This window comes from Ananas comosus, unplaced genomic scaffold (genome assembly GCF_001540865.1).
Source record: "Ananas comosus cultivar F153 unplaced genomic scaffold, ASM154086v1, whole genome shotgun sequence".
Classification (NCBI taxonomy): Eukaryota; Viridiplantae; Streptophyta; class Magnoliopsida; order Poales; family Bromeliaceae; genus Ananas; species Ananas comosus.
In genome coordinates, this window is record NW_017893569.1 from 11,840 (window position 1) to 35,005 (window position 23,166).

Consider the following 23,166-nt stretch of genomic DNA (forward strand, 5'->3'; position numbering starts at 1 on the left):
TCAAATCTTTTCGTCATCATTGACCTAATGATCAAAGGGTTTCAAAATTTGTAATTTTAATGGTCAATGTGAGGCGTTTTCTCGTTTAATGGTGTAAAGATATCCAAATCGATTAAATTTTGGTTAGAAAATTTTTTAAACTATTTAGAACAAGATCTATACTCTCGATCTTGATTATAAGATTTCTATCATCACTTTTTAAAGAATATTCATTTTCAGCCATTTATTTTTCTGTTCACTTGATGGATGAAAGAACAATATCGAAAGTGCGTGAAATTTGATTTCTAAATAGTTTAAATGGTTTAGATCATATTTAACGGAGCCGATTGTCAATTTGGAAGCTCTATCATCGAAAACAAATCGGTAGTAAAACGGCTCGTTTAGCTCTCGAGAGTATTCTATGCTCAACTCAATATATATAGTTGAGCTAAATACTCTCAGAGAAACGAGCCCGTTTACTCATCGGTTGTGTCGAATAAGCTTCGGCAATGACGATCGTCGCTCCGTTAACATGATTTATACCACCTAAGTTTAGAAATCAAATTTTTAAAATCTTGCGCCAACATATGCCTAAGGATCTAAAGGGTTTCAAAATTTGTAATTTAATGGTGGATAAGAACGTTCTCGTTTAACGGTGTAAAGATATCCAAATCAATTGAATTTTTGTAGAAAATCTTCAAAAACTATTAAAACAAGATCTATACTCTTATCTTGGTTTACAAACTCCTATCATCTCGTTTTTTAAACGAAATTCTTATTCAGCCATGCTTCATGTTTTTTGTTCGCACTAGATGGATATAAAACAATATCGAAAGTGGCTGAAATCTGATTTCTAGTTAGTTAAATGTTAGATCATATTTTCACGAGCCGATCGTCAAATTGGAAACTCTACATCGACAAACCAACTCGAGAGTAAACGGGCTCGTTTACTCTCGAGAGTATCTAGCTCAACTCTATATATAAATTGAGCTAGAATACTATCGGTAGTAAACCAGTCATTTTACCTATTTGTTTTCGATGATAGAGCTTCCAAATTGACGATCGGCTCCGTTGAACATGATCTATACCACTTGAAATGTTTAGAAATCAAATTTCAAATCTTTTCGACATCATTTGCCTAATGATTAAAGGGTTTCAAAATTTGTAATTTTAATGGTCAATTAGAGGCGTTTTCTCGTTTAACGGCGTAAAGATATCCAAATCAATTGAATTTTTGTTAGAAAATTTTTTAAACTATTTAAAACAAGATCTATACTCTTGATCTTGATTATAAGACTCCTATCATCATTTTTTAAAGAATATTCATTTTCAGCCATTCATTTTTCTGTTCACTTGATGGATAAAAGAACAATATCGAAAGTGCGTGAAATTTGATTTCTAGGTAGTTTAAATGGTTTAGATCATATTTCACGGAGGCGATCGTTAATTTGGAAGCTCTATTATTGAAAACAAATAGGTAGTAAAACGGCTCGTTTACTACTGATAGTATTCTAGCTCAACTCTATATATAGTGTGACGCTAGAAACTCTCGAGAGTAAACGAGTCGTTTTACTATCGAGTTGTTTTCGATGATAGAGCTTCCAAATTGACGATCAGCTCCGTTGAACATGATCTATACCACTTGAAGTGTTTAGAAATCAATTTTCAAATCTTTTTGACATCATTTGCCTAATGATCAAAGGGTTTCAAAATTTGTAATTTTAATGATGGATAAGGGACGTTTTCTCGTTTAACGGTGTAAAGATATCCAAATCAATTGAATTTTTGTTAGAAAATTCTTTAAACTATTTAAAACAAGATCTATACTCTTGATCTTGATTACAAGACTCCTATCATCATTTTTTAAAGGATATTCATTTTCAGCCATTCATTTTTCTGTTCACTAGATGGATAAAAATAATATCGAAAGTGCGTGAAATTTGATTTCTAGGTAGTTTAAATGGTTTAGATCATATTTAACGGAGCCGATCGTCAATTTGGAAGCTCTATCATCGAAAACAACTCGATAGTAAAACGGCTCGTTTACTATCGAGAGTATTCTAGCTCAACTCTATATTAATGTTACTAGAATCCTCATCGAGAGAAACGACCCCCATTATACTATCGAGTTGTTTTCGATGATAGAGCTTCCAAATTGACGATCAGCTCCGTTGAACATGATCTATACCACTTGAAGTGTTTAGAAATCAATTTTCAAATCTTTTTGACATCATTTGCCTAATGATCAAAGGGTTTCAAAATTTGTAATTTTAATGATGGATAAGGGACGTTTTCTCGTTTAACGGTGTAAAGATATCCAAATCAATTGAATTTTTGTTAGAAAATTCTTTAAACTATTTAAAACAAGATCTATACTCTTGATCTTGATTACAAGACTCCTATCATCATTTTTTAAAGGATATTCATTTTCAGCCATTCATTTTTCTGTTCACTAGATGGATAAAAATAATATCGAAAGTGCGTGAAATTTGATTTCTAGGTAGTTTAAATGGTTTAGATCATATTTAACGGAGCCGATCGTCAATTTGGAAGCTCTATCATCGAAAACAACTCGATAGTAAAACGGCTCGTTTACTATCGAGAGTATTCTAGCTCAACTCTATATATATTTGACCTAGAATAGCTCTAGAGAGTAAACGAGCCGCGTTTACTTCTCATTTGTTTTCGATGATGGAGCCTCCAAATCGGCGATCGACACCGTTGAACATGATTTATGCCACTTAAAGTGTTTAGAAATCAAATTTCAAATTTTTTCGACATCATTTGCCTAATGATCAAAGGGTTTTAAAATTTGTAATTTTAATGGTCGATATGAGGCGTTTTCTCATTTAACGGCGTAAAGATATCCAAATCAATTGAATTTCTGTTAGAAAATTCTTTAAACTATTTAAAAACAAGATCTATACTATTGATCCTGATTACAAGACTCCTATGATCATTTTTTAAAGAATATTCATTTTCAGCCGTTCATTTTTGTGTCCACTTGATGGGTAAGAGAACAATATCGAAAATGTATGAAATTTGATTTCTAAACACTTTAAGTGGTATAGATCATGTTCAACGGTGCCGATCTTCGATTTGGAGGCTCCATCATCGAAAACAAATGGGTGTCAACGGAGCCCGTTTGCTACCGATGGTATTCTAGCTCAACTCTAGCTCAACTCTATAGTTGAGCTAGAATACTATCGGTAGCAAACGGGCTCCGTTGACACCCATTTCTTTTCGATGATGGAGCCTCCAAATCGACGATCGGCACCGTTGAACATGATCTATACCACTTGAAACATTTAGAAACCAAATTTCAAATCTTTTCGTCATCATTGACCTAATGATCAAAGGGTTTCAAAATTTGTAATTTTAATGGTCAATGTGAGGCGTTTTCTCGTTTAATGGTGTAAAGATATCCAAATCGATTAAATTTTGGTTAGAAAATTTTTTAAACTATTTAGAACAAGATCTATAAAACTATCGATCCTGATTATAAGATTTCCTAATATCAAGATTTTAAAAAATATTCATTTTCAAGCCATTCATTTTTGTGTCCACTTGATGGGTAAGAGAACAATATCGAAAATGTATGAAATTTGATTTCTAAACACTTTAAGTGGTATAGATCATGTTCAACGGTGCCGATCTTCGATTTGGAGGCTCCATCATCGAAAACAAATGGGTGTCAACGGAGCCCGTTTGCTACCGATGGTATTCTAGCTCAACTCTAGCTCAACTCTATAGTTGAGCTAGAATACTATCGGTAGCAAACGGGCTCCGTTGACACCCATTTCTTTTCGATGATGGAGCCTCCAAATCGACGATCGGCACCGTTGAACATGATCTATACCACTTGAAACATTTAGAAACCAAATTTCAAATCTTTTCGTCATCATTGACCTAATGATCAAAGGGTTTCAAAATTTGTAATTTTAATGGTCAATGTGAGGCGTTTTCTCGTTTAATGGTGTAAAGATATCCAAATCGATTAAATTTTGGTTAGAAAATTTTTTAAACTATTTAGAACAAGATCTATACTCTCGATCTTGATTATAAGATTTCTATCATCACTTTTTAAAGAATATTCATTTTCAACCGTTCATTTTTCTGTTCACTTGATGGATAAAAGAACAATATCGAAAGTGCGTGAAATTTGATTTCTAGGTAGTTTAAATGGTTTAGATCATATTTCACGGAGGCGATCGTTAATTTGGAAGCTCTATTATTGAAAACAAATAGGTAGTAAAACGGCTCGTTTACTACTGATAGTATTCTAGCTCAACTCTCTTATTATATCTATAGTATACTATACTATATATATATAATATATATATATATAATATATATAATATATATAGTATTTACTAGATATATAAATATATAATATATATATACTATCTATAATATAATATATGTTGGTATTATGCTTAAGGAAGCAATTTATCTCTATAATTTTTTATAGAAATTTTGAAACAATCATTGTAATAGATAAAATTTTAATAAAATTTTAAGTATAAAAATAAACAATAATATAATTAAGAAAAATAAATAAATTAGCCTATAAAAATAGAAAATCAAAAAGTAGTAGAAAAATAGGACTAAGATGTCACCATCATAAATTGGGACAAAATGTGTAATTAACATTTTTTATATTTAATTAGGTTAGGATCCAATCATAATTTAAATATTCAAAAATTAATATGACAATTGATCATCCTCAGAATAATAACGACATTCAGTTAAATTAAAATCAAAGCAAAAAGCTACCGAACGTATATATCGAGATTTTTTAACGAAATTCAAAATTTTCCGAAATTGAATTTAAATTAAATGAATCTTATATATATATATATATATATATAGTTGAGAGAGGAGAGAAGAGAGAGTTAGGCTAGAATTCATTAATAGTATTTGACTCATTTTGTTTCAATTATCTTTGGATAAATTCCTTGATCATTTTCACACATTGAAGAAATATGATAACCCAGTGAAACCATCAAGGTCCAAGGGACCACTCTTCACCTAAAACTAATATTATTTTAACCTGTCACCCCGGAATCGCAGAGCACTCCCGTCGGGCCAGAACACCGCATATATGTCAGCAATATAAGGCGTCTACATCAACAGCGAAAAATAAAACCAAAGATAGTCTGCAACTAGAGATATCAGAGCACAAGTAGATCTACCATCTATAATAAAGTAAGAGGAATATACTAAAACAATAAGAGTGAAACATAAAGTTATATAATAACTGTCCAAAATGGTACACAAAAGGGTGGTCTTTAAAACACTGGTACAGCTCTCAACCTCTCCAAAATAAAAAAACATCGAGAGGTAGACCACCTATCAACTCGTCACTTGCTGAAGAGCTAGCTCGAAGCAACGCCCTTCCCACGGTCCCTAGCCTCTCCCGGCGTGGAAGGCTCTGAAAGAAACATAAAACAAAGGGCGAGAGAACTATAATTTATAGTTCCCAGTGGACAATTACTGACCTCAGCTCAATGCACCACTAGGCCCCAAAGAAAGGGTAAGTGTAAAAAGAGAGCAATAATAATGAATAAATTGCATTTATGAAAGCATAACTAAAATGCTAAGCTGCTATATTGCAATTAAACATGGCGTTAATATGATGCACCTTTACTTTGTCACAAACAATATGTCCCTACATGGGCACAAGTAAATGTCACGGTTTACTTTATGAAGTTATGAAGATCATGCTTTATCATGGCAACAATGTGGATATGAATGCAAGAAGCAACATCTCCTAGCATACTACATGCATGTATGTATACTCAAGTGTCCAAAACTATGCTAGAAACAAGTCCAAGTAATCCAACTACAACTCTCTATCTAGTAGTGATTATAACACACTCGACGCCGTGTCGATTTTCATTTCCAATTAAGGACCTACCGAAGATAGTCCAGCTTGTGCCGCCTAAGGCCTGTGGTAGCCTACATTCCTGCTCTTAGAATGTGTCTGTCCCACTCTCGCAAGGGGGGGGAGAGAGGGGGGGGGAAGGGAAGGGCGGGGGGGGGGGTGGGGAGTGCGGGTAGGGCGTGGGGAGTAGGGGGCGGGAGGAGCGGGGGGGAGGGCGGAGTGGGTGCTGTGAGAGGAGGGGGGGGAGGAGGAAGGGGGAAAGGCGGGGGGGGGGGGGGGGACGAGGGGGGGGGGAGGGTGGCGGCGCGTAGGCTTCTCAATACCGCACGAGCGAACATAAGTCGCATAGGCTAACTCCGGAGTGCCGGCTTGTAGGGAACGACCCTCACAAGCATGTGCAAATGAGCACAAATGGCAAGCAAGCGTAGTCAAAGGCTCAAGTATCCAACCCTCATGTCTCAAACATGGTAATAACTACTAGTAACCCAACGGTCTAGCTCTAAGTCACAATGTGATAACCCAACACCCACTGGCTTAGTGCCTCTTTATGACACTTAAGCATCACAACTAATCAAACCCAATTCGTATTTATGTTCCAATTAAGACATTAATACCAATGTTCACTATAGCCCGGGCCCAATGCCTCTTTATGACATTGGCCCAAATTCTCAAATAGTCTAAGTCCCCAACCATCTCAAGGCTTCCAAAGCCCTAATGTCACAATTGGGCATAAAGGTTAAATGTATGATAGCAATGTTCATTTTCATGATAAGGATTATAGTTCCAAATCTCAATTAGAATGCTAAGTCTCACATGCAAGCTCTCTACCATATAGAGGTCCGAAATTTTTCTATACATTACATAGGCATATTAAATATTCTAAAATTCATAATAAATATATCTAACATGATTATACATGCTTTTTCATTTAACGATACTCAAATCATCACAAATGAGATTTTCTCATTGTGTGACTAGGTCAAACCCACCGAACCGTCGCGGAGTCCTTCGTTTCGCCGAACGGAGTTGTCCACGAGTCTCAAAATACCCTAAAAGTAATGCGCGAAGAGATACACAAACGTTACGAACAACTCTAGGCTCAAACACTAACCTCACGAGCAAAAAGGGCAAAAGCTCACCTAGAGAGTAGAAAATCTCTCTCAAGCTCCAAAAGAGAGCTAAATCCCTTCCAATCCAACCAAAAGGAAGATTCTAAACCGATCAATTTAGCTCCAAAGGCCCTAGAATCAAAATGCCCAAAATCAACCCTAAAATCCCATTCTAGGGTTTCTTATGGTAAAAACCTACCAATACAAGGATCAAAGTTTAGAATCAAGATACTAACCTCCTTAGAAGCTCCAAACAAGCTCCAAATCTTCTAGGGTTGAAGATTGGTCCACCACCAAGCCCTACAAGCAAGCTCCAAGCCTTGCAAGGGTGGGAATGAGAGAAAGGGTTGAAGCACCAAGCTCCCTCAAGCAAGCTCCTCCTCTTCTTCTTCTCCTCCTCCTTCCTCTTCTCTCTCTAAAAGGTATAGGGAGAGGGTGAGAAATGGGGAGGGAAGAGAGTGAAATGGCCATATAGATCATTTAGAGTAACAAAATCCAAAGAGGCCCCTCAAAAACTCAAATTTACATCAGTCCGGACTGGGCAATTTTCGGGCTGAGGGACCGGTCTCCCCGACATGGGACCGGTCTCTCGACCTGCCCCCTGAAAATCCACGTTCGGGAACCGGTCTCTCCCCGCACGGGACCGGTCTCTCCCCGCGCGCACGCGCTCGGGGACCGGTCTTGCCCGCTAGGGACCGATCTCGCCTGCCAGGGACCGATTGCCCCAAGGCTGTCGAAATACTGCTCACTGAGGGACCGGTCCCCGAGAGTAAAAACTCTCGGGACTCGTCTAGAACTCAGGTTTTTGAACTTCTTAGGTCAGAAATCATTTTACGACCCTCCACCAAGTGTGGAAAAGCTCGAAACACAACCAATCACTCGAACCCTGCAATTTGCACAGGTCCAGTGTGCTACATTCACCCCTCCTAAAAAAGAGTTTCATCCGCGAAACTCAAAAAGTAAAGTACCTCAAGCTTCCATCTAAAAAAGATGGGGATAGCGCTCCCGTAGAGAGCTCTCCAACTCCGAAGTGGCCTCGAGCTCGTCGTGGTTGCTCCAAAGCACCTTCACGTAGGGAATATCACGGTTCCGCAATCTTTTTACTTCTCGAGCCAGAATCCTCAAAGGTTGCTCTTCAAAGCTCAAATCATCCCTCAGCTCCATAGGTGTGGCGTCCAACACGTGAGCCGGATCATGGATGTACATCCGAAGGACCGATACATGAAACACATTGTGCACACCCGACAGGTTCGGAGGTAGAGCAAGTTGATACGCTACCGGGCCCACACGCTCCAAAATCTCATATGGTCCAATATATCGGGGGCTCAACTTACCCTGGATTCCAAACCTTATGATCCCTCTGGTCGGCGAGACTTTCAAGAAGACATGATCACCAATCTGAAACTCCAAGTCTCGTCGTCGCCTGTCAGCATAACTCTTTTACCTACTCTGGGCTATCAACAGTCGCTCCCGAGCAATGCGAACCTTGTCCTCAGCTTCCTGGAGCACATCTGGGCCTAAAGCCAATCTCTCGCCAACTTCACTCCATTGAAGTGGCGATCTACACTTCCGTCCATAGAGTGCCTCGAACGGCTCCATCTTGATGCTTACTTGATAACTGTTGTTATAAGCAAACTCTGCCATCGATAGATATTACGACCATCCTCCCTGGAAGTCAATCACACAGGCTCGAAGTATGTCCTCGAGAGTCTGTATAGCACGCTCTGACTGTCCGTCACTCGGGGGGGTGGAAAGCTGTACTGAAGTCTAAGCGCGTACCCAAAGCATCCTGTAAGCTCCGCCAAAAGTGAGATACAAATCGGGGGTCTCGATCTGAAACAATAGATGTAGGCACCCCGTGCAATCGCACAATCTCATCCAAATATACCTGTGCGAGTCTCTCACCAGTCCAAGTAGTGTGGATAGGTACGAAATGTGCCGATTTCGTCAATCTATCCACGATCACCCAAATAGCGTCATGCCCGGCCTGCGAGCGGGGCAGACTCATCACAAAGTCCATGGTGATCTTCTCTCATTTCCACACCGGAATCGGTAAGCTCTGCAATTTTCCCGCGGGGACCCGGTGTTCAGCTTTTACCTGTTGGCAAGTTAAACATCTAGCAACAAACTCACCAATGTCTTTCTTCATCCCGGGCCACCAATAAAGTAACTTTAAGTCTTTATACATCTTGGTGCCTTCTGGATGTATAGCATACGGTGCTCGGTGTGCCTCTTGAAGAATTTCTTCTCTAAGTGCCGATTCCGCCGGTACACAGATCCGTCCACGGAAGTGCATCAGTCCAACACCGTCCACAGAAAAGTCACCGATGCAACCATCAATCATCTTAGCTCGAATTCTTTGCAACTCCACATCGGAGACTTGCTTTTCCTTAATCCTTTCCACAAGAGTAGGTTGCACCATTAAAGTCATCAGTCTCAAAGGGGTATCAGAAGCCACCACTTTCAACTCCAACCGCTTCATCTGCTCGATCAACGACGGTTGAGTAACCACAAGCATCGCTAAGTTTTCCGTCGATTGCCTACTTAGCGCATCCGCCACCACGTTAGCCTTGCCCGGGTGGTAAAGTATCGTCAAATCATAATCCTTGAGTAGCCCAACCATCTGCACTGCCTCAAGTTCAACTCCTTCTGAGTGAATAAATACTTTAAACTCTTGTGATCCTATACACTTCGCATCGCTCGCCGTACAGATAATAGCGCCATAGCTTCAATGCAAAGACCACGGCTGCCAATTCCAAATCATGAGTAGGGTAGTTTCTTTCATAATCCTTCAACTGGCGAGATGCATACGCGATCACTTTCCCGTCCTGCATCAAGACACAACCTAATCCATTAAAGGAAGCATCACTATAAATCACATACCCTGCTCCAGTAGTTGGCAAGGTTAGGATCGGGGCGGTCGTCAATCTCTGCTTCAACTCTTGAAAGCTCCTTTCGTACGCATCATTCCAAACGAATTTGGTGCTCTTATGCGTGAGCCTCGTGAAGGGAGTAGACAACTTTGCAAATCCCTCGACAAACCGTCGGTAGTAACCGGCCAAACCAATGAAGCTCCGTATCTCGGTCACACTCGTAGGCCTCGGCCAATCCTTGATAGCTTCAATTTTCCTCGGGTCCACGGCTATGCCCGATCCCAAAATCATGTGGCCCAAAAACGGTGGCCAAAACTCACACTTCTTCAATTTGGCGTAGAGCTTCTTTTTCCGAAGCACTTGAAGTACAAGTCTCAAGTGTTCCTCGTGATCCGCATCACTTCGGGAATAGACTAAAATGTCGTCGATGAATATTACGACGAACCTATCTAGATAAGGCTTGAAAACACGGTTCATTAGATCCATAAAAGCTGCCGGGGCATTAGTAAGCCCAAACGGCATAACGATAAACTCGTAATGTCCATACCGTATTCTAAAAGCCATTTTCGACACGTCCTCAGGCTTGATCTTCAATTGGTGGTATCCCGACTGCAAGTCGATCTTGGAATACACACTAGATCCCTGGAGCTGATCAAATAAATCATCAATCCTCGGTAATGGATACTTGTTCTTAATCGTGACTTTGTTGAGTTCACGGTAATCCACGCACAAGCGAAGCGATCCATCCTTCTTCTTGACAAATAGGATCGGTGCTCCCCAAGGTGACACACTTGGTCGCACAAAACCCTTATCCAGAAGGTCTTGCAACTGTGCCTTCAGCTCCTTCAACTCCGCTGGTGCCATCCTATAGGGCGCTTTTGAGATTAGAGTAGTCCCGGGAACGAGATCTACCACAAACTCAATCTCCCTATCAGGCGGCATGCCCGGTAACTCCGCTGGAAACACATCTCCAAACTCCCGCACGACGGGGATGTCCTCAATCCTAGGGGCGTCTAGATCGTCCCGCAACACAATAGTAGCCAAGTAGGCCACGCAGCCTCTGCTGATCAACTGTCTAGCTCGAGAGGAGCTAATCGTCATCGCAAATAGCGAACTCTGGCATCCTCGGTACACAACCTCCGCCTGCCCCGGCTCTCTAAACATCACAGTTCGATTCTTGCAATCGATAGTGGCGTAGTACTTGGTCAACCAATCCATGCCCAAAACAACATCAAACTCTCCGAGTTTATGCAAAGCTAGCAAGTCCACGGGCATGACCCAATCTCCAACCCGAACAGGACAACAGGGGCAAAACTCTCGAATATCCAAAGAGTGATCGGGTACTACAACTCGTCCCAGATACAACAAAGACGTCAGTGGGATGCCATGCAACTCGACAAATAGTCAGTCTATGAATGAATGCGATGCACCGGTATCAAATAATGCTCGTACTCGAATACCATAAAGTAAAATGATACCTGCGACCACATTCTCGGCTGCTACCGCCTCCTCAGTCTGGGCCGCGCACATGCGCCCGCTAGAGGGTTGCCGTGATCCCTCCAACTGCCGTTGCACAGGTGGCCGCCCGGCCTGCTCGTGTGCAGAAGGTGTCCCCTGGCTGGGACTCGGTGAAGCTAGTGTAGATGCCGAAGATGGCGCTGGCGACGGACCCCTCGGACAGTCCGACTGGAAGTGGCCCTCCTCGCCACACAGATAGCACCTACCCTGACTGCGTGAACACTGCCGCGGGTAGTGAGGACCACCACAGATCACGCAGCGCGGTGCCTGGCGACGATCGTGTCCTCCTCACTGAGTAGACGAGCCACGTCCTCGCGGCTGGCTCCGGCTCCTGGGATGCCTTGGCGGCCTCCGTGAGTGCATCTGGCTCGCACCCTCAGCCGCAGGCCTCTTGCCTTTCCCTTTCTCCAAGCCTTCGTGACACTCCTGAAGGTCTGCCGCTCCAGCCTCCACGATGAGTGCACGGTTCACAACCTCCCGGTAGGTTTGGAGGTTGGAGGATTGCACCAACCGAAAGATCGAAGGCCACAATCCACGCTAAAAAATATGGGCCTTGTCCTCGTCGTCCCGCACTACGAAGGGTACACAGTGAAGTAGCCGAGAAAACTCTCTCTCTTACTCGGCCACTGTCCGCTCCTCCTAGCGCAAGCTGCACAGGTCCTACTCCATTTTTCTCTTGACGTTGGTAGGGAAGTAGTGCGCCAGAAGAAGCTCCTTGAACCTCGCCCAAGAAATTGCTGCTAAATCAGTGTTGGGGTTGTCTTGGATATCAACCACCAATGATAGGCCTCGCCATCCAAGTGATGTGTGGCGAGCCAAATGCTATCCCTTTCCTCAACAAAGGTATCTCGAAAAAGCTTCTCCATGTGCATCAACCACTTCTTAACAATCCAGTGGTCGACCTTCTCGCCGTCAAAGATCCTCGGACTGCACCTCCTGAACTCGCTGAGGCGATCCATGAGCCAATCCCGCTCGGCTCCCTCGGCCATAAGAGGGAAAGCTGCCCTCGCCGCAGGTATCTGAACTAGTGGTGCTGCGACCACTTCCTCCCGAGGTGCGGTCGCAGGTGCCGCATGCGAAGAACTGGGTGCGGGGGATTGCGCCCTCTGCGCGACGTCCACTACAGGTGCTGGCGGTGTGGGAACCTAAGTCTCCCTAGAAGCTGCTGCCTGCTATAGCAAGAGATCCTCCAGGTGCTTCATCCGCGCCTCCTGCCGCTGTGCCACCTCGACCTGTCGCTGAGCGGTCGCCGCCTGCTGTGCTACAAGGTCAGTGAGGGCCTCAAGCTGGGACCTCAAGTCGCGGACCTCACTAGATCCAGAATCGCGGAGGTTTTGACCTCCTCGAGGTGTGCTGCATCGTCCGCTCTGGTAGATTGGGAGCGTGTAACCGGCATCGTCACTACAAATCATAAAAGCACAAGTTAGTAACCCACGCTATCGGAGCCCCCGCTCAAAGTAACCAACCCCAATTCTTGCGAAAGTAGGAAAGTGTCCTTCACTACTAACTCCCGATGTTACGTTGTCGGCCGTCAACGTAACCCTCTGCGAAGTTAAAAGCCATACACTCCGATCCAACTCAAACTTTTTAGAGTTATCATAAAACCCAATTGAAATGCTTTCGCTTACAAGTCAAATAGACCTTGTCTCTCACGAGCCTATATCCTATAGTCCAACCGGCCTAAGGTTTGCTAGGTCCTCTAAGACTCAACCCTAGGCTCTGATACCAAACTAATCTGCCACGCCCCGGGACCGGCAGAGGCCCTCCCGGTAGCACGCCCAGACCCGCCATATGTCTACACATATAAGGCGTCTACAACAACAGGGAAAATAAAGCAAGAAAGCAAAAGAGTCCGTGTAACTTATGAGTACCCTGAACTTCGCAAAGAGTGAAGTTTGGGAAAGTGGGTTTGAGATGTTGGCATGTATCCACATGTTCTGATATTTATAATAGTGTAGTGGGCCAAATTTGAGAGCTACCAAAAAGTTGGAAGTAAGAAAGTGCATTGCTGAAGCAAAGCTTACACTTTCTTGCATTGTAGAACATTGGGTTTATGCAAATTGCAGAGTTTTAGTGTAGGGATGACAAGTGGAACCATCCTACATGTTTTAAATAGTTTAAAGATGTTTACAAACAAGTTTGCGAGTGATCGGAATGTCGGAGATCAGTGCATTGTAATCTCGAAATTTTGGCCATTCTGCATTGGTGTATCGGTACAGGCATAATGCTGTACCGGTACAGCAAGCAGCAGAGGTAACAGCTGCGTGGCAGCAGGGTCATTTTGGCCATTTCACCCCCTAAGCTTATCTATAAGCTTCCAGCTCGACCCCTGATGTTCAGATAAGCTTGCTGGAGCTTAGCAACAGGGTTTGAAGCCTTCCTTCCTCTCTCTAGAGTTTTCTCTCTCTCTACCATGAAACTCATGGTACAAGTCAAAATTTCCCTTTTCCTTGTTACTAGCTGAAGGAAGGAACCTTGGAGCTGTTATTAAAGGAAGAAAAAGAAGCATTTGAGGAGTATTTTCGCAACTTGAATGCAAGCTACAGCTGGTTGGGGTCCTGAGGAGGCAAGTTATTAGATTTTTCCTTAATTGGGCATCTAGAGATGAAGTTGATGCGAGTTTTCGGTTTGTGATTGCAGCGGGTTTAGAGATCGATCTCAGCAACTAAGAGGAGTTATTTGGCTGTAACCCTTACCCCTTTAACCCAGGAGAGGTTAAGATGCAGCCGTGGAAAGGTGATTAATTTAGTAATTATTCTATGGATGATGTATTAAGTACAAGTATTATATTGAGAGTTGATTTTGGGAAATTGCAATTTCAGCAGCTGGAGCCTTCACTTGGTTCTAGATTTACAATCTCGTGGACTGATTTTTGAATATAATCCAGCAAAAAGGGAAGTGCGAACTCAGGTTGAGAAGCTAGGTAAGCTGGATTTCCGCATAACTCGCAAAGTCGCATAGGATACTAATGTTGTTTTTTATTGTTGTTCGCAGCAGGGTTTGGAGGCATCGGAAGTTAACATTTAGAAGCTTTTGGGGAGTAATTTGAGTACCTGGGACTGAACCAAAACAGGGAATTAAGCTGGAATATTATACAAGGTGAGATGTGCTGAAATTTGACGTTTCGGGACAACGTTAATGCAGTTTTTGGAGTTAATTCGCAGCAGATGTATTATAGGTTTTTAAATTACTTTCGGCTAGAGAGCGAAGGCTTTTGGAGCTAAATCTTAGTACCCTAACTTGATTTGAACCAGGGGAGTTGATTATCGCAGCGTGCAAGGTGAAACTCTATCATTTTAGAGTGTTAATGCAATAAGTCTCATAGAGATTGAGTAATGTTCCTAGGTGACTTTGCACTAATTACTAGGGCATTTGGAGGATTGTGAATATTTGTACCTGCAAGGGTTTGACGTGGATCATCGACATAACAGGTGGTTTGACCTCTAACCAGAGCAAGTGGAAACCCCCCTATAGTTCTCATGCAGGCTATACAGATTGATAGTATGTGCAAATGCCAATAAATACTGTTATAGAGCTAGATAGAATGTTATAACTTAGTTGTCATTGAATTGATTGAATCTCTCTTATGTAATAGAATCATAAGAATGATCATAATATTGGATTCAAATGCACATTCAGTAAAGAATTTTATCCTACTTTTATAAAGTATAGAACAAAGAAGTTTATTTGGTATCTGGACAGGTCCTTTATTTGTATTGATAAGTTCTCTAGATCATTGACTTATGTACCTCTGTAATACTTTTCTGTAATTAGAGAACTAGTAAATACTAGCATTTTCATTGTATTAAGATTCCGACCTATAGGTCGAGAAGGAGAACTTTATAGGTTAAAACATGATGATTGAGAGTTGTTGGACTATGGATAGAGCTTGTTTGCCATTGTGCTCATTCGCACATGCTTGTGAGTGTCGCGCCCCACAAGCCGGCACTCTGGAGTTGGCCTACGTGACAGATGCTCGCCCGTGCAGGATTGAGTGCCGAAGTGGATTCCCGTGGGAAGTGTATACTACCACAGGGCCATTAGGCGCGGCGCAAGTTGGACTACCTTGAGTAGGTCCCTATGAATTAAATCAATGTAATAAATGATAACAGCGGAGGATTATCACTGAGTAGTATCCAGTTACATCTTTACTTGAAATATTCATGCTCATTGTGATTGCCTTACTAGTTCTGGTTAATGAATATATCTGATAGCATGCTATACCTTCATAGTTCTTTATCATTGACAAAATACCATGTTATAATTGCTTTACAATCTATTTTTTAACATATCATTATGAGCCTAGTGGTGTAATTCGCCGAGGCTGGCGGCTTACCCACTGGGAACTATTGTTAATACTTCTCACGCCCTTTTTATTATTATTTTTACAGAGCCATCTACAGGAGAGGCTAGGGATCGTGGCAAGGGAGTCGCGTCTAGCTAGACCTTGCTAGGAGCGTGCTAGTCGATCACCTTGCTACTCGGGCTACGGCCGAGGGTGATGTCCACTGTATAGAGAGACTACCATTGTACAGATATTTTGTGTACCCTGTGTTGTATATGAGTCTTTGGATCCAGATGTTATAGTTTTAGTACTTTCTTTTGTACTTATATTTTGAGTTGGGTACTTTTGTTCTTTTGTTGATAGTCCTATTGACTTATACATGCTTTGATATCAGGATAGGAATTTTCTATGTTTTCTCCTATCGGCTTGCTTTCTTGTAGACGCCTTATATACTGTAGGTGTATGGCGGGTCTGAGCATGTACCGGATATGCTTCCGCTGGTACCCGGGCGTGACACTACACGATATCAGAGTAAGGTAAATAACTAAGTTCTACACAGAGGGGTAAGAATAAAATTGAAATCCACTAATAAAGCCATATAGTAGTACAGAGGGAATCCCAAATGCAAAAACTAAACATCAAGAGTATACAGGTGGTCTCTCTATACATGGTTCTCAAAATCTCTCTCTCTCTCTCTAATACAAAAAGAAAGAGTAAACCACCTACACCCACGAGTAGCTCCCAACTAACTAGCTACGCGACTCCCTTGCCGCGATCCCGTGCCTACGCTGGTGCCGAAGGCTCTGCAATAACAACAAGAAAAATAGGGCGTGAGAACTATAATTTATAGTTCCAAGTAGGCAATTACTGACCTCAGCTCAATGCACCACTAGGCCTCACGAGAAAAGGGTAAGTACGATAAGCAACAAAAATGATAGTAATAACTGCGATAAGAAAGCAGGTGTATCTACTAAACCATAAGCATTACGATGTCAATGTGTTGTACATTTACTCTTTCATGAAGAAGAATGTCCAATGCATAAGTAATATGTCCCAATACGGCAACAAGGATCATGTCCCGTTCTATCAATATATGATGATTATGCTCTATCATGGCAACCAAGTATGCAATAATGCAATAAGTAAACTATCAAATATACTACATGTCTCAACACTATGCTATAAGCATGTCATAGTAATCCAATTACTAATTCCTATCTAGTAGTGATTATCATCTCCCGATTAAATGTCATTGTTTCCAACATGTTCTAGGACCTACAAATTGTAGTCCAGTTTGTGCCACCTAAGTGTCAGTGGTAGCTCCAGTATTCCCACTCTAGGAATGAGTCTATCCCTCCCGACCCCGTATGTTTCTCGATACCGCACGAGCGAACATAAGTCGCGTAGGCCATCTCCGGAGTGCCGGCTTGTAGGGAGCGACCCTCACAAGCATGTGCGAATGAGCACAAATGGCAAACAAGCGTAATCATTGTCTCGAGTACCCAATCATCATGTCTCTAACATGGTAATAGGCACTAGCATCTCAATGATCTAGCTCTAGGTCACAATGTGATGTTCCAACACTCACTATGCTTAGTGCCTCTTTATGACACTTAAGCTTGTTATAAGTTAAGCACATTTCATATTCTATGTTCTATTCATGACATTAGTACTAGGTTCTCATTTAACCCGAGCTCAATGCCCCTTTATGACATTAGCTCATTACTCACAAGTCAAATTAGTCCATTGCCGTTTTATGGCTTTATAATAGTTTCAATATCCAATTGAGGTCTAAGTCCATAGGCACTTTACATATGTCATTTCTACTATGTAAACGTGAACCCAAGTCTCTCATATGAATCTAATGCACATATATGCCTCACATGCAAGTTCTCTACTTCATAGAGGTCCGAAAATACAATGTATGTAACATAGGCATTTTAAGCATTCTAAAATTCATAAATAATACATCTAACATCATTATGCATGCTTTTTCATTTAACGATACTCAATTCATCACAAATGAGATTTTCTCATTGTGTGGCTAGGTCAAACCCACCGAACCGTCTCGGAACCCTTCGTTTCGCCGAACGGAGTTGTCCACAAGTCTCCTAGTGCCCTAAAAGTAAGTAGCGAAGAGATAAACAAACGGTACGAGTAACGCTAGGCTCAAACCTTAACCACCACAAGCAAAGGGGCAAAAACTCACCTAGCGAGTAGAAAATCTCTCTCAAGCTCCAAAAGAAGGTTAGGACCCTTCCAATGGAACCTAGAGGAAGGTTCTAATCCAAGAAATTGAGCTCCAAAAGCCCTAAAATTAAAATACCCAAAATCAACCCTAAAACTTCATTCTAGGGTTTCAACTCCTAAAAACAAACAAAACATGGTCTAGAGGGAAGAAATGAGCAACTAACCTCCTTAGAAGCTCCAATCCAAGCTCCAAGGGTGAAGATCTCCTCTCTTGCAAGCTCCAAGACCAAGCCTCCAAGCACCAACAAGGTGGGAAGAGAAGAAGAGGAAAATGCTCCAAGTCCTCAAGCTACATCCTCCTCCTCTACTTCTCCTTCTTCTTCTTTTTTTCCTTCTTCTTCTTCTTCTCTCTAGGGTGTTAGAAGAATGAGAAAATGAGAAATGAGAAAAGGGAGAGGGTGAAAATGGCCATATAAGCCATCAAATGTAACAAAATCCAAAGAGGCCCCTCAAATTTCCAATATTGTATCAGCCCGAACAGGGCAGTTTTCGGACTGAGGGACCGGTCTCCCCGACATGGGACCGGTCTCTCGGCCTGCCCCGAAAATCCAACGTTCGGGAACCGGTCTCTCCCCGCACGGAACCGGTCTCTCCCTGCATGGACGCGCTCGGGGACCGGTCTCACCCGCTAGGGACCGGTTGCCTCAAGGCTGCAGCAATACTGTTCCGGGGGGGACCGGTCTCTCCCAGCCAGGGACCGGTCCCCGAGAGTAAAAACTCTCAAGACTCGTCCAGAACTCAGGTTTTCGAACTTTTTTAGGTTGGAAAACATTCTACGACCCTCCACCAAGTGTAGAAAAGCTCGAAACACATCCAATCACTCGAACCTCGCAATTTGCGCAGGTCCAGTGTGGCGGGCACGGCGCCGGCGCCGCGCCAGCGCCGGGACTGCGACGAAGGGAGGGAATGGTGCGCGAAGGAAACGAGCAGCGAAATAGGACATTGAAGGGGCTTTGGTGTGAGAGTAGAGCTGGCAAATGAGCGAGCCGGCTCGTGTTCGACTCGTGTTCGGCTCGATATTCGGCTCGCTCAAGCTCGGCTCGAATTAATTTCGAGCAAGCTTGAGCCTAAATTTAGGCTCGAAATTAATTTCAAGCCGAGCTTGAGTATTATTCGGCTCGCTCGAATTAAGCTCGAAAAGCTCGAAATATATATACATATATATATATATATATAGTCTACTATACTATTAATAGTACCAACCCTTGCTATTAGGTTTTCGACTTTTGGATGAAGGAATGTGCGGTTAGAATGACAATGATCCTCTAGGGTTGAGCGTGTGGTTAGTTGAATAATATGATCTAACGGCACAAAATTCGATAGTACCAAGCATTTAGTATTATCGATAATATAGTAGTCGGACTCTCTCTCTCTCTCTATATATATATATATAGTCCGGCTACTATACTATCTATACTATCTATAGTACTAAGCGCTTTGTACTATTGAGTTTTTTGCCGTTAGATCTGCTTATATATATCTATATAGAGTTCGGCTATTATACTATCGATAGTACCAAGCATATGGTGCTATCGAGTTTTCTGCTGTTAGATCTATCTCTTTAGCCATTTTCATCCGTTAGATCATAATATTCAACTAGTCACCCACTCAACCCTAGAGGGCTACTATCATATTAACCGCACATTCTTTCATTCAAGGGCCGAAAACCTAATAGCAAGCGGTCTGTGCTATTAATAGTATGGTAGCCTAATTCTATATATATATGCTCGTGCTACTATACTCTTATAAGTATAAACCCCTTCATACTTATAAATTTTCAGCCGTTAAATATGCGATTAGAATGATAGTGGTCCCGTAAGATTGAGTGGGTGGTTAGTTGAATAGTATGATTTAACGAATAAAAATGGTCAAAAGAATAGATCTAACGGTCGAAGAAACTAGAGAGAAGAAAAAACAAAAGAGGTTTATACCATAAAATTATAATAAGTAGCCACTCTTCTCTCTCGTCTCTCTCTTGCTCTCAGCAGTCTCCCGTCGCTCTTCTCTCTTCTCTCTCCCTACTCTTCTCTCTCCTCGTTTCTCTCGATCAGCGACCCTCTCTCATCCTCCCCACCCATCTCTCATCTCGTCTCTCTCATCTCTATATATAATATATTGAGTCTGGCTACTATACTATCGGTAGCACGGGGAGCTCCGTGCTTCCAAGTTGTTTTTGATGATTCGGCTTCCAAATCGACGATCGGCTCCGTTAGACTTGATCTACACTATTGAAAGTATTTGAAAACTAAATTTCAGATTTTTTCGACATCATTTGACTAGTGATCAAAAGATCTCAAAATTGACAATTTTAATGGCCGATGTGGTGTGTTTGAGAGTTTAATGGTGTAAAACAATCCAAATCAGATTAAAATTTTATAGAAAATTCTTTTCACTATTTAGAGTAAGATCAATATATCTGATCTTGAATTTAAATCTTTTATCATCATTTTTTATGAGATTTTTATTTTCAGCTGTTTAATTTTAGACTACTTGTTTGATAGGTAAATGATATCGAAAAATTATTAAATTTAATTTCCAAATACTTTTAATAGTGTAGATCAAGTCTAACGGAGCCGATCATCGATTTGGAAGCCGCATCATCGAAAACAACTTGGAAGCACGGAGCTCCCCGTGCTACCGATAGTATAGTAGCCGGACTCTATATATATATATATATATATATAGAGAGAGAGAGAGAGAGAGAGAGAGAGAGAGAGAAGAGAGAGAGAGAGAGAGAGAGAGAGAGAGAGAGTGAGCTAGAATACTGTCGGTAGCAAACGGGCTTCGTTGCTACTGATTTGTTTTTAATGATGGAGTCTTCAAATCGACGATCGCCACCGTTGAACATGATCTATTCTAGAAGTATCTAGAAATCAAATTTCAAATCCTTTCGACGTCATTGATCTAATGATCAAAGGGTTGCAAAATTTATAATTTTAAAGGTCGATGGGAGGGGTTTGCTTGTTTAACTGTGTAAACAAATCTAAATCAATTAAATTTTGGTTAGAAAAAATTTTAAACTATTTAAAACAAGATCTATACTCTTGATCTTGATTACAAAAATCTCATCATCACTTTTTGAAGGTTATTTATTTTTAGCTCTTCATTTTTGTGTCTACTTGATGTGCAAGAGAACAATATCGAAAACACATAAATTTGATTTCTAGATTCTTCGAGTGATGTAGATTTTGTTCAACTGTGCCGATCGTTGATTTAGAGGCTCTATCATCGAAAAGACGAAAACAAAATCTATAGCAATGGAGCTCGTTTGCTACCAATAGTATTCTAGCTCAACTAGATATATATATATATATATTATATATATTATTAGTATATATATATATAATATAGATATATATATTATATATATATCTGATAAACCCTATATGAACCATAAATTTTTAGCCACGCTGGCTAATTTATCCCTTTATTCTCATAGGCCCAATCTTAAATCAAACCACTCTCTCATCTTCTCACACCCAACTTTCACTAGCTCTCACTCCTCTAATTACATTAGCATGCAACTTTAAATCGAACTTTAAATCAAATCGCTTCTCCTCTTTTCACCGCCACCCTTCACATCCCCTACCATTCTAATTACATGCAATATTTAATTACATGCACCATATTAAGATTCTATTTTATAACTTTAACCACTTTCCTCCTCCATTAATCTTCCACTCCCTCTCTTTTGTAATTCTTTTACATGCACCACTCTCATCCTCCATTAATTAATCTCCTACCCCCTCTCTTTTGTAACTCTTTTACATGCACCATAAAAAAATATCATCGTCTAATCTCCTACTGCGCACTCATCTCCCTCTTTCTCTCATTGTGTTAACAAAGAAGAAGAAGAAGAAGAAGAAGAGCCTCTGAAGAACATTGTCTCCTTCAAGAAGCATCGTCCAGCGAAGCCGAGCCGCGACCTATATAAGTGCTCGCTGAGTCGGTCCGCACGGGGGCCTCTACTTACTATGTAAATTTAGTCATACAAATTAACTGTACTTAATATGTTATAGCTTTCTATATATCAATAAATCGTAAATATAAAATTTATTAAAATTTTTAAATTTTACTTCTATTATCTACCCGCTGCATCGCGCGGGTCTCTAAACTAGTAGATATATAGGACCGTAAGTGGATATACTATCAAGCACCAAACGTTAGTGGCTGTAAGTTTTCGAACTCTTGGAGAAAAAGAAACGGTTAGGATGATGTGGGCCCCCTAGGGTGAGTAAGTATGGTTAATAGTATATAACTAACGGTGAAAATAGTCAAAACGGGTAAATTCTAACAGTTGGGCAAAATTTGATAGCACCAAACACTTAGATCCTATCAAAAAAACATAGTATTCCAGTCGACATATATATATATAATATATAGAGAGAGAGAGAAAAAGAGAGAGAGAGAGAGTCCGTCTATGGTGCATTTAAAAGCACCAAGCATTTGGTGCTTGTAGGTTTTTAGCTGTTAGATCAGCACTGTTGACCATTTACACCCGTTAGATTATACTATTCAACCAAGCACCAAGCACCGTCTAGTGGGTGGTTGGTTGAATAGTATAATCTAACGGGTAAAAATGATCAAAGGCGTAGATCTAACGGTAAAAGATTTACAAGCACCAAGTGCTTGGTGCTTTTACAAGCACTATAGCCGGACTCTATATATATATATATATTATAAAATAGAACTAGGCTAATATACTATTAATAGCACCAAGTCATTGGTGCTACCAAGTGGCTATTGGGTTAAGAGATGTGCGGTTAGGATGATGTGGGCCCCTTAGGGTTGAGTGGGTGGTTAGTTGAATAGTATGATCTAACGGGTGAAAATGATCAAAAGGTTAGATCTAACGGCGGAAAACTTGGTAGCACCAAGTGTTTCGTGCTATTAATAGCATAGTAGCCGGACTCTTATAAAATAATATATATTATGTATTTTTATTATATGTATATAGAATTTAAATTATTGGGCCCACAAAACCAAACTAACAAAATCCTACTCTAATTGCTTTGTTTCTCTTTTTTTTACTTCCTCGCAGAGTCGCTTTTCCTAATTTTTTTAGTGTTATAATATCGTATTTTATGCATTCATTTTGAATGTTAAACTATTAGATATCTTTTATATCAAATTTTAGATAATTTTTTATAAAAATTAAACTATAGATTGCACGATGTTAAGAATTTCAAGTAGCTCGTTTAGGGCTCGAGCTCGCTCAACTCGAAGTTAGGCTCGCTCGAGCTCGGCTCGAATTAATTTCAAGCC

General features: G+C 41.0%; 1 long non-coding RNA gene across 3 annotated transcripts; it reads left to right on the top strand.

Annotated features, from left to right (window-relative positions):
* Positions 1 to 14,010: 14,010 nt before the first annotated feature.
* LOC109706338 lies at positions 14,011 to 14,784 on the top strand. 3 transcript variants are annotated; one of them, XR_002215171.1, is made up of 5 exons: positions 14,011 to 14,102; positions 14,189 to 14,289; positions 14,361 to 14,465; positions 14,545 to 14,646; positions 14,734 to 14,784. It is a non-coding gene; the product is annotated as an uncharacterized LOC109706338 (long non-coding RNA). The 3 variants fall into 3 exon arrangements; XR_002215170.1 differs by having other exon boundaries at positions 14,545 to 14,784; XR_002215172.1 differs by having other exon boundaries at positions 14,364 to 14,465; positions 14,545 to 14,784.
* Positions 14,785 to 23,166: the final 8,382 nt, after the last annotated feature.